Source organism: Nylanderia fulva, unplaced genomic scaffold (genome assembly GCF_048542155.1).
Source record: "Nylanderia fulva isolate GAGA-0341 unplaced genomic scaffold, ASM4854215v1 Scaffold15, whole genome shotgun sequence".
NCBI lineage: Eukaryota > Metazoa > Arthropoda > Insecta > Hymenoptera > Formicidae > Nylanderia > Nylanderia fulva.
In genome coordinates this window covers 1,645,730-1,659,217 of record NW_028189730.1, presented here as the reverse complement: position 1 = coordinate 1,659,217, position 13,488 = coordinate 1,645,730, and the positions used below count along the sequence as shown (strand labels likewise).

The 13,488-nt window shown below is 33.5% G+C and overlaps 1 protein-coding gene across 3 annotated transcripts in view; it reads left to right on the top strand.

Moving 5' to 3' along the window:
* SK (small conductance calcium-activated potassium channel) overlaps positions 1-13,488 on the top strand; it is a 165,912-nt gene that overhangs the window by 5,847 nt on the left and 146,577 nt on the right. The window contains exon 1 of one of the 3 annotated variants that reach the window (XM_085480458.1): positions 8,204-8,627. The exons of the other annotated variants lie outside the window; for them this stretch is intronic. The gene's annotated coding sequence lies outside the window, so the exon portion shown is untranslated. Of the gene's footprint in view, positions 1-8,203; positions 8,628-13,488 lie in introns of those variants that run through there. 3 annotated transcript variants of the gene reach the window in all.

Below are 13,488 nucleotides of genomic sequence, written 5' to 3'. Positions count from 1 at the left end.
CGTATCTCGATATCACGGTCGGGAGGTGCACTGACCCGCCGCCTTGCTTCCTACAGCCTGGTTTATAGTTTACACGACGCTTTGTTATACCGTACGTAGGACTTAACAATTTCATCAGAAGATGGAGGATGGAAGGGAGAGTGGAAGGAAAGCACGCGTTATCAGAAACGTAATAAACATTAAAATTTGGGTCACTTTATTATATATGTACACGGAGAGAATTTTCTTTTAGAATTTATCCTGAAAATTATGGTAATCATGGACAATATATAATAATTTCTCTGATTAATATTTATCAAAAAATATTAATATGTACATAGTACAATTCATTGAACATATTTTATATTTTATTGTGGTAGATATTACTATTTTTATTGTGGTAATTATTAATCAGAGAAATTCTTATAAGATTCTTCCAATACCATATTTTACACGATTATCATGAGTTTCAGGATAAATTCTAAGAGAAAATTCTCTCTGTGTATAAGTAAAAAAATGCGTACATGCAATCTAATATTGAATTAAAAATAAATAACATCTTGCACAAAATGATTAAGTTTTTATTTTCAAAAAATTAATTCTTGAAGGTACTTAAAAACGAAACGTTGTTCTTTTCATATATAGCTCTTTGAATTTTTAAATTTCAAATTTTAATATATTTCTGGTTTCTTAAACTCTGATATTTTACAATAAAATTACTTATATCATATATTGTTAATTTTTGAATTTGTAATTGCTCATATCAACATCAATATCAATTTTTGTCATGGAAATTTAATTAAAGAAGTTAAATTGAGTTTCGCAAAAGTTTAGAACTTGAGGAAACGGCTTGAATAACATCAACAATTTATGAAGAAAATAAAAAGAAATGATGTCTAATCAAAATCCTGTTAATGGAAAATTTAGTTGAAACTAATCCGAATCTCTTCGACGAATGCAACAACATTAGATTTGTATTCCGTATATTGTGGTGCGAGAGCAAACTCTGATTCGCCATGCATTTAAATTGTATGATGCTTTTAAGTGGAGCGTGCTAGTTGCTAGTAAATATACTTGGTGTGATTTAGTCTCTTATGAAATGTAGCGCGATAACATCGCGCACCGCAGGTACACATGCGTGACTTGTAGAGTCGCCTCGTAGAAAGCCGTAAAACTTAAGCTCACATCGGTATTAATTTATCGCGTTCAAAAGGGAACCGATGTCCGTCGAAGGTTTTAACGCCGGAAGTAGGGCAGTGTTAGCGCGATAACACCGTACAACAAATTCAAATTAAGATCCTTGTCTGAGATACCAAATATGTATGTAGCGCCAAATTGCCGTGCGAATGCAAAGAAAAATATAAGCTAAAGAAGAAACAAAAACAAAAGTAAACTGTAAAAAAATCACGTTGCATAATATATTTATATTCCAAATTAGTTTTAAAGAAATATCCATTTTTTTCTAAAAAAAAAAGTCATTTCAAGCGTAATTAAAAAATAATGCATATACGAGTTAAGTAAGTTTGTGCAAGAGAGAGAAAGAGAGACAAAGATCGACAGGTAAATGAAATTATTTTTTCAATTTAAAATTTTTCAAAGGCAAAGTCTGCTTTATATTTCTCAAAGCATCTGCGGCTGATAGAAGACAGTGCGTTAGTTCTCTCGGAAGTTCTATATATGCATCTTTTAATAACTTAATTCGAGCCTCTCACAGCAGGGCAGAGTTTCTCGCGGTACATTTGAAAGAAAAACGAGCGGCGTCTTTCATTTTTCTTCGAGTTTTTCGCTCGCAGAGCGATTCGTATATCTTCTCTCGAGAACTGTCGAAAGTTTTCCATGATCTCTGCCTATTTCGTCCAAGTTTCGCACAATAGAGGCCGTTCGTTTTCTTCGCTACGACTGCAAAGATACGTTGAATTTTTTTGGAGGATGCGAAGAGTAGAGTTAAATTAAAAATCTGAGTCTTGCAGAATTGCATCTCTGTGTAATTAGATATTTTCTTCTTTCGAGCGATTTTTGCAGAGAGAAAAATGTTGAAATAGAAAAATCTATTTTAATCAGATGCAAATAAAGAAAATCGGATCGTTTCACAATGAAAATTATTTTTCTTATTGAAAGCGCGGATCAAAATTAGACGACTATTTTTGACATTAAATGTGTGATGTAAAATCATAAACTATAATAAAATAATGTATTAATATATAAAAATGTATTAAGATAATAAAAATATGTATTATCTATATCTGCATCTTAGATAAAAAAAAGTGTTATCTTTATTAAATTATCTAGAATAATATGCAGATAATTTGGTTTAGAGTAAGATATAAAAATATATTTAAATAGAGCAGAACTTGAGCAATGAATGATAAAAACTTATAAATAAAAATATAAATAATTTTTTATATCCCTTTCATAATTTACATTTTTTTTTATAATTTTGATTATATAAGTACTTTTAAAAATAATATGTGAAAGTTATCTAGATGAATCGCCATATAATTGTATCTTTTATCTAGATATATTTAAAATTATCTTCATCCTATCTAAGATAAATTTACAAATTTTTATCTCATCTTTATCTAACTAATTTTAAAATTATCTAAGCATAACACTGATAATAATCTTAAGTGTATATATAGAGTGTTATAAAAGTACCGGAACAGCAGAGAAACTTGAAAAATATGAGTCCTAGAAAAAATGTTAAGTACTGGGTTTTTATGATTTTTTCTAGGACTCATATTTTTCGAGTTATCCTGCTGTTCCGGTACTTTTATAACACCCTGTATGTATACACACATTATATAATTTTAAAAAATTCGATACAGATCGCGAAAAAGAAATTGGTTTCGTATGAAAATTTGTGTTTAATTTACGAGTAAAATTCCAATAGTGAACGAACGAGGTTCAGGTGCTAAAATTCCGTGTCGTGACAATAATACAATGGATTGCATTGTCCGCATCGGCGCATTGTCCGCGCGCCTTTAGCTACGACTTTAACTACAACTATAGCTACGTAACGTGCAATAATCTATTTCGCTAGGCGTGTATTTTTGAGTTTACGTCGCTATGACGACCCGGCAAATCGCACGCGCATGTGGCAACGACGACGTCCGTGACGCCGACGACGTCGACGACGACGACGACAGAGGGAAACGGTCGTTAGAGGCGCGCGATATCGCGATATCACTCTTAGGGGTGGACAGGGGTGAACTGTTTGCTGACCTACCGTTCAGGGCACGATGGGCCACAAACGAAGTCGACGATTAGGCGAGTGCGCATCGATATGTTAGAGTCGTTCGGCGAAAAAAGAATGGTAATGTAATGATAATTTGAAAGGAAATCAATTTGACAAATATATACGAAATATTACTACCTTTATCGCTTTGAATATCTTACGAGTCGTTTTCATTAATACAAGGCTATATCTGAGGTAGAAAGTTTTTTCGAGGAATTTTGACGATTAAATATAAATATTTTTCTTGAAAAATCATTTTACTTGAAAAATAAATATTTTTCAAGTAAAGTGAGAATTTTTGCAAGACTTTTCCGAAAGTTCAAAGTCCTTTCGGATGGAACTAGAATCTTTTTTTGCATATCGATTCTCTTTGTCATTCTACGTCATCGAACAGTGAATATTTTATGAGCTATTTATACTCTATTTTATTCTGATATTATGACGTAAAATATGAGACATCACGTAAAGTATTTACACTTTTCCATTTATCTTACTTTAGTACTTTTACGCGGAATATTATAAATAAAATCGATATGTCTGATAAATCTCTATTTTCTGTATAATGGAACGTATACGTTTTTCGTGGATGTTAGAACAAAAGTATTTATGTTGTGGAAGTAAATATATATACAAAAAACTCTCTCTAATTTGCACAATTTTACAAATCTCAGATATGTCAGCTGTTATGAAAACATGGAGTAACCATTTTTGTTTCGTGAAAAGAAGTTGTCAACGTCAGGTTGACATATTTGCCAGATTTTATTCTCTGAAAAACAGAGGTTTCATGAAACAAACATATGATGAAATAGAACGTTAATTATAACAATTGAAAAATATCTCACAGTTTACGCGTCTTATCAATCCCAAAAATTATCATAAGATTGTCTTATTGATTCTTTCATCCTTTATAATTATTCGTACTTGCAAAATTGACAGTGACACTTAATTATTTTAATACAAGAGAATGTGATTTATTTATTCCATTTATTTGAGAAAAAATTATTTAACAACCTACAAAATATTCTAATCAAGATTTTTGTTATGATACGTAAATAAAATCGATTTTAATTTATCGAAAATGTCAAAAGAGTCTCTTGACTGAAGAGGTAATATCAAAAAGTTTTGAGTGCTATATGCAATCAAAATTATTCTTTTATGGAAAAAATACTCTATATGTTGAAATCAATACTCTTATGAAAGAGAGAATGGTAGATCTTTCGATTTCTATCTACATTATAAAATTTCTAAATTAATGTAACACATTTTTCCTATTTTTATTTTAGATGCTTACAACTCGTAAATTTTTATACTGCTTTTTTATATTAAATTTTCAATAATATAGAAACCCTCATGCTGAAGCTATAAAAATTTAGATATAGATAACAAACATATTTTTACTTATAACCAGAGTGTTGTGTTTAGATGATTTTAAAATTAGCTAAATAAAGATGAGATAAAAATATATAAATTCATCTTGGATAAGATGAAGATAATTTTGTTTTAAATATATCTAGATAATAATTTTTAAGACTGCTTGTGTAAACAAAGTTATAAAAAAAAATGTAAATTATAAAAGGGATATAAAAATATATGTACTCATATTTTTATTTATAAATTTTTATCGCTTACTGCTTAAGCTCTACTATTTAAGTATTTTTATGTGCTATGATTCTAAACCAAAATAATCTGAGAATTATTCTAGATAATTTAGTATAAAGATAATACTTTTTTTTCTATATAAAAATAAAATGCCAAAGTTTAACTTAGATGATCATCTATATAATTTTACTTATAACATAGCAAACGCTGCTTATGACTCTATAAATCTCCCTTTCAAATCCGTTAAAATCTGTTTTACAATTTACAACTTATGCAAATGAATGAAGAGAGTTAAAGACGATGTGACGTTTGGTTTAAGAATGGATTTCGCTACTTGTTGCGACGATAAAGTATGGTTGTAGCTTATAAAGAGCATCGGAAGAATCATGACGACATCACGAGCAATTTAAAGGAGGATAAGGAAACATCGCGAAAATTGTTGGCGAGACGAGATTAATTCGCGACGGGTTAATCTCTCTGTTTTCAGTAGTACAGCGGAGCGAGAGCGAGACACGCGCGATGAAGCAAACGGTTTGCGGCCGATTCCATCTTTCGCGAAACGCCGAGGAAATTCCGTCGGGAAATCTTCCGTTACGCTATGATACTGCGGGGCCTCGTCGGAGATATTATTTATGGCACGCTCTCTCTCTCTCTCTCTTGTAATCGTTGCCTTGGTGTATGCATGCAGGTTTACAGTGGCCTCGCGTGCACTTGTAATTACTCAGCCGTGCATTCATTTCGCGAAATTACATTGTCGACGAAATAAAAAGGGTTTACGCTCTTTATGCAAAAACGTTATGATGAAATGTAATTATGTATTTTAAAGCGATTATATGTATATACGATAATCTTGGGGGATCCATATTAGCACTCAAAGCTTTTATAAATTTTTATGCGGGAATTAATTTTTGCGACATGTGTGCGAATACATGTAATTTAATGAACGATCGGTAATTTTGCGTAACGCGTATATGTGTCAAAAGTAATCTGTCAATTATGCCATTAAGTTCTCTTTTTAAAGTCAACTGAAATATATTATTATATGGGTCTATTAAAGGATTCAATTATTGGGAATAAAGATTGGAATTACGAGGAGATCGATATCTTTCTCCCAACTTTTTCCACGCCCCGACTATTTGTTGAAATCGATATGGCAATAATACTTTCAATCGATCCGTACGAGGAAAGTAAGGAATAATATTGTTGCAGACTTCAGCTCTTAAATTAAAGATGGCAATTGCTGGATTAATCATGAGGTAAAGTGGCTGCAAAGGTGGTTCAGAACGTCGATCGATATCTTCGTGCGCGATATTCTTGTTGCGTCTATTTTTTCTAGCCAATAAGCTCTCACCATAAAATCCGCGTTAATCAGGCTAATTCAATCGCCGGATCGGAACATATCTCTTTCATTGACTTTTAAGTATAAGAGAAACACATTGACATTTGTATCAAATATTTCATATTTTTCTCTAAAGCCTGTTAAATCGTTAATATCATTCTTTTTTCCCATTTCCGTGATATTTTATAATCTTGTTCATCAGCACTTTAAATCTTAAATCGACGATATTCTTCTTGAAACTTTAACATTTTGTGATTTTTATACGTATATGGAAATTCTTGTCAGACTGACTCTAAAATATTTAATGATTGTTAGAGCACATTTATATTTTTCTCCAAAGCCTGTTAAATCGTTGATATTCTTTTTTTCCATTTCCGGAATATTTTATAATCTTGTCAATCAGCTCTTTAAATCTTAAATCGACAATTCTACTTGAAACTTTACCATTTTCTACTTTTTATACGTATGGAAATTCTTGTCAGACTGTCTCTAAGATATTTAACGATCGTAAGAGCACATTGATATTTTTCTCTAAAGCCTGTTAAATCGTTGATATTCTTTTTTTCCATTTCCGGAATATTTTATAATCTCGCCAATCAGCCCTTTAAATTTTAATCGACAATTCTTCTTCAAACTTTAACATTTCGTATATCTTTCTGACTTTTATACGTATGGAAATTCTTGTCAGACTGTCTCTAAGATATTTAACGATCGTAAGAGCACATTGATATTTTTCTCTAAAGCCTGTTAAATCGTTGATATTCTTTTTTTTTCCATTTCCGGAATATTTTATAATCTCGCCAATCAAGCCCTTTAAATTTTAATCCACAATTCTTCTTCAAACTTTAACATTTCGTACATCTTCCTGATTTTTATACGCATGAAAATTCTTGTCAGACTGTCTCTAAGATATTTGACGATCGTAAGAGCACATTGATATTTTTCTCTAAAGCTTGTTAAATCGTTGATATTCTTTTTTTTCCATTTCCGGAATATTTTATAATCTCGCCAATCAGCCCTTTAAATTTTAATCCACAATTCTTCTTCAAACTTTAACATTTCGTACATCTTCCTGATTTTTATACGCATGAAAATTCTTGTCAGACTGTCTCTAAGATATTTGACGATTGTAAGAGCACATTGATATTTTTCTCTAAAGCCTGTTAAATCGTTGATATTCTTTTTTTCCATTTCCGGAATATTTTATAATCTCGCCAATCAGCCCTTTAAATTTTAATCGACAATTCTTCTTCAAACTTTAACATTTCGTACATCTTCCTGATTTTTATACGCATGAAAATTCTTGTCAGACTGTCTCTAAGATATTTAACTGATCGTAAGAGCACATTGATATTTTTCTCTAAAGCCTGTTAAATCGTTGATATTCTTTTTTTCCATTTCCGGAATATTTTATAATCTCGCCAATTTATAATCTTGCCAATAATCTCAGCCCTTTAAATTTAAATCGACAATTCTTCTTCAAACTTTAACATTTCGTACATCTTCCTGATTTTTATACGCATGAAAATTCTTGTCAGACTGTCTCTAAGATTTAATGATCGTAAGAGCCGCGTGTGTATGTAACATCCTCGTCATCCGTCTATTTTTACTCCTATCTCCGTCGAGAATAAAAAAAGTATACACACACACACACACACATATCCCGCATAGAGATAGTATTCTCGTAAAATCTAAAAATCGAATAGCGGTGCACATGCTATAGAGTCAATAATCGATACATCGCTCGGAGCCGGCGCTCCGAAAAGCCGGTGACCGCGGCGCGCGTGGTTCGGAAATTGCAGCGCGCGGGCGCGCTCGCGCACGTTTTTTCGCAACCCTCGCGCCGCCACCCTCCGGCACCGGTGAGTGCCGGTGAGTGCCGCCGCGGACGGTACACGTGACCCCAATGGCGCCACAGGCGAGTGCGACGGCCCTGAGGCCGCCCGGCGCGGCTTTTGTCGGAGCGTCCCGAGGCCGACCGACGGCACACGAGGGCGTAGCGACGGGCAACCACGTTTGCCCCACGTTACCCTCCAGTCCGTCGTGGTGTGTCTCGTCGGCCGCCGGCTCGTCCGACAACCACGCGCGCTGCTCTCTGTTTTCTCTCCCTCTCTCTCTATCTCTCTCTCTCTCTCTTTTTCTCTCTCTCTATTTTTTTTCTCCCGTGTTATCCTCCTCCCGCGCGGTTTACCCGCTTTTTTTCATCCCTTTTCGACGAAATCCTGCGCGGCACTCGCGCGAGGGTGACCGACCCCGTCGCGTCGTCGGATCCAGTGGAGTTATTATGTTATGTACCGCCGCCTCGTGACGTTTTGTGTTGCGCACCTTAAACTCGACCGGGTTAACTACCGGGCGAAGGACCGCATCGCGACGACGAGAACGTGGGGTGGAAAGCAAGGGCGGCGATGCAACGCGGCGCGGGGATGAACGTGCTGGCTGCGTGCTGCCGTCGCCCTGGCGCGAGGGGATGTTAAGGTAAGAGGGTTCAACGAACGCCGATTGCACGCGCGACTTTTACCCCTTCATCCCCTCTCCGGCTCTCTTCCCACTTCCTTTTCCTTATGCATGTTGAAAGAGGGATGGGGTTGTTTGTACCAAGTTCTCCAGGAACTTGCGGATTTTGTCCCGAATCTATTCAGCGATATATGTTTTAGACGATGCGATAACGTTGGGAAGAGTGCACTCTATTCTATTGGTGCATTAGGCCTCTTTATTATTTTATATGTGCAGTTCCTTATACTTGTTGGAAGAGCTGGTCGTGCGTAATATTACTCTCGCTGCTTGACTTGTTAGTGCCAAGAATAACATTATTCGTTTTATACCGGTCGATGGTAAAAATAATTATATTAATCCTGTTTTTAATCTGAAAAAATAATATTATTATTTATTGCTTGAGGAGAAAAATTATATTACCCAACTTTTAATTATCTTAATTATATGCGCACTTTTTGAAAGTTTTTTTTTTAGCAGGATCGAATTTTCCGAGTTGGACAATTTTTAATTGTCAATTCAATTCCAAAGGGGTTGTACTATTCGACCATTGTTCTGGAGGGAATATAAAATCTTTGAATAGACACGTGATTACGAAGATAGACTTTTGGATTATTCTATCTGCCTGATCTTGTTAAATATCGTCGACTTTGTAACTTCCTTGAATAAATTGCATCTGAAAAGTTTGCCCCATATATAATGGTCTTGCCATTTTAACGTCAAATTTAATTTTATAATGATATCGCATGACTTCAAGTTTTATTTAGTGATACTTGTATTCATGCGGATAATTTAATACGCTAGGAGCTTTTTATAAATGACGCAATGAATAGTTGGAATAGAAAAATTTAATTTAACACACATAATATAAATGAAACATTCCACGCGTCGTGCACCGGAAATTATTTTGCTCGGATCTTTTTACTCTTTTATGAAGCTGATTTTTCATCAAATTGTTTGCGCTCGTTTAAAAAATATTAAAATATATACGACCTTTAATTACACGATTATAGCAAGAAAATGCGAAAAGCTGTTCTTTTCGAAGAAATATTTTTATATCATTTTAAATTGTGGTCATTAAAACACATGTAAATAATTCTTATTCATATTTTAGAAATTATTTTTATTATTCTCCAATTATTTGAGGACAGATGAAATAATTAATATCGAGAATATCGATGGCCAGGATTGTGATTACGTGATCAATGGAACTCGAAGTCACGTAATACTCTGGGGAAGAAAAATAAACGCGCAGTCGTAGGTTAGTATCTGACCGGGGAATGTTCTGGCAATGATTCCGAGGTCGATTACCTTAGACACTTATTTCGGTGGCGCTATCGCGTACGTGCTGGAAATGCATTTATCGATTTCCTTTTAAAAATATACGTGCATACCTAACATATATATGCAGGTTTTGAAATTATACCATCGTCTTTCCATTCATAGAATTTTTTTTTTTCAAAGAAATTTTTCATCTCAAATTTTTTAAAACGCCATGTATGTGTATTATTATTTCGTATCGTTATATAGGGCGTATACTCTCATTCAGGATTTTCGCGCAGGAAATAATCTCGCGGATCAATATTCTTTCGCGGGATGACCACGTGAAATTGGAGTTGCATAATTTTCGCGAATAAAGGGATCGGAGAAAGAATTACGGGATATGACGCGTTCGTCACTCGATGGCGATCACTCATTGTCAGAGTTAAATATAACGACAATATAAAGGCTTATCTGACGATACATTATATCTGGGGTCATTGCATCTATATGGCGGAAACTATCGACAAGGCATTTTCTTTCTAGCTCCTCGCGCAATCAATTTAGCACTTTTAAATTATTCAAAAATTAATTTTGCATTAATTTCGATATCACTGTGAGACACACACACACACGAGTGAATATTGAATTTGAATAAATCAATAAAGAATTTGTGATGAAAAAATTAACTTTGTTCGTCAATAAAAATTTGTAAACTAGATTTGCTTGGAAAATATGGCCACACATTATCGCGTCACCCAAATAAATCTTTTTAATGCACAGCCATCTGCCTTTGATATCGCTATTTTTATTACGAGAGATAGAGGAGTCACGTTTCCCCTCAAAAATATATGCCATTTGTTTCAACATATCAAGCTGGCAGCAACCCTCTTCTCTTTTCTAGAGGATACACTACAGAAACGAGATCGCAAAAACTTCCATTCGTTCCACTTATCGATACATCTTTACGCCTCTCTTATCTCGCAAACACGAGTTATCACGACAAAAGGTGCGTTTCATTCTGAAATTAACGATCTATTCTTCTTTTGTATATAATCTCTTTTAATTGAGATTTCTTGTGTGCGGTGAAATTATGTGTTAAGAATGAAAAGATAATAGTTACTTCTATAGAAGCTTTTAATAGAAACTTCTAAACAAGAAGTTTAATTAAAAGATTTATCAATTTCCTTGTCTATTGTTTTTCGCGATGATTGACATATTGAATATCTTGACATTTTATCGTGTATTTAATTTATTTATTATTCTTTTAATTCTGTTTTGTAAATCAAAATTACAATTAAAAATTAAAAGTTATTTGAATTACATAATTTAAATGTACATTAATATATTTTACACAATTAAATGTTCATTAATATGAAATGAAAATGTTTCGACCAATTTAAGATTACGAATAAATAATAAAATTATTTTAGTTGTCAATTTTTAATTGATAAATCCGTGAGATGCATTTTATCTCATAAAACTTTTAATTTAAAGAATAAATGGAGTTTTCACTCGTAAGTATTAACAAAAGTTCTAGTACAGGAAAGATTCTAAATTACGAAAAATTTCATATAGTCAAACAGAGGAAAATAATAGACCATTCTTTATACGACTCTATTCAGCAGGATTATTATCGTTCTTTTTCTTGTCTGTAAACACAATGTGCTGATTTTTCCGGTTTTAGTTTTTTTTTTGGGGTCGTCTAGTCATGGTCGCAATTATGGAATATCACGCCGCGGTTTTTTTGCTTTTCATTGTGAATTCTATTGTATGTCGCAGTAGTCGGATCTATATTGAGCTTTGTTATCACGCGAGGATTTTCCCTCAAGTAATATAGATGCATCTTTTATGTTCGCGCGACAAGCGTTTCACAATCTTGGATTTTTCCCAGAAGAATGTCTTTACAGCGCAAAAATTTTAGAACTTGTTAGGAAAAAAATAATCCAAGCCATAAATTTATAATACTTATCATATATGTTAAAAAAATTTAAATTATGGTTATCATTATATTGCAAAATGACAGCAGATTTTTCTCTCTCTCTCTCTCCCTCTCTCTAATTTTGATTAATAAATCACATATACTTTGATTTTACTTAATTAATTAATTAATCCTTTTTTCGTCGAATTTCTTTAATCACTTTGGATTAAATGGCTAATTAAACGCGTAAAGTTACGTAAGAAATATCGCAGGGATACATTTTGCGGGAACAGAAATCAACTCGTCAATATAGCTTTTTCCTGGAACATATCTCGTAGAATTTGACGAAAGTCGCATTTGGGACACTTGGTTGTGTCGATTTATTTTCACCGTGGTTGCTATATATTTGGGGGACTTCCTCGTTTTTTTTCATCTCGACATGTGAAAGGTCCGCCGGATGTATGAATGAGAGGGATAAAAACGTGAGCAACACGAAAAAAGGGCTGAAAGACGAAAAACACGCGAAAGGTACAAAACTGCTGTTTTTCTTCCCACTCATAGTAATCTTATCTAATTTACAGCTGTATGATTCGCATCAAATTTCGTGGAAAGTTTCATAATGATGTATGTGTTACGTTACGATTTATTGTTATTGTTAATTAGTTAGTTTTTTACATATACAGAGGATTCTGATTCAGATCTTAATGAAAAATGATTGCACAAGTTTACGTGCAACTATTTTTCTACGTACAAGATATTGAAGTGTTGGTAGTTTGTAAGTTACAGGATCGAACGAATCGATTTATTGTTATCGTTAATTAGTTAGTTTTTTACATATACAGAGGATTTTGATTCAGATCTTAATGAAAAATGATTGCACAAGTTTACGCGCAACTATTTTTCTACGTACAAGATATTGAAGTGTTGGTAGTTTGTAAGTTACAGGCGAACGAATCGAATACTTCTTTTAAAACTTGGAAATTTTGCTACTTGGAAACTTTTGATGTGTTTGTGGCCTTTCGGATATATATTTTCGAGATTCAAAGTTTTCTCCGTATATACATATATGTATAACGCTATGCGAAGAAATGAATTTCTCCTATCTTCAGCCATGATCCACATGTTACATCCACGCAACGACGATCGTGACAAGCACGCGATTGCGTTTTTATCGTTAACGATGTGTATCAAAGATCTTCTGCGATGGCACGTTTCTTCGAGCCATATTGATATCATACATATCGATCTCAGTTTTCCATGCATCAGATTTCGAAGAACGCTGTTTCCTTTTAGTCTATTACGGTATTTTACGATAGAAGCGACGCAGTGCATAGATTCAGGCCGTGATTTTGATAAGGAAAATTATTAGTACGTGTGAGAATCTTTTAATCAATACAGAGTTATGTTAAAACAACGCATAAAGTATTAAACAAAAGCGATTTGCGCGGAAAGATGGATTTGCAGGAAAAGGTTAAATTATTGTTTTGATATCTCGACTTTCTAGTTTCGTTAGTTAAGGGGATGCTGCCGTTGTTCTGTTTTACCGACTTTAAGTTAGGTTAGGTTCATTTTTTATTGAATATATAGATTGAAAAATTAATTCAAGTACGAATCTTGACACAGACTTTTCATCTCATTTTTATTACTTCGGTATTATTCTTTCAT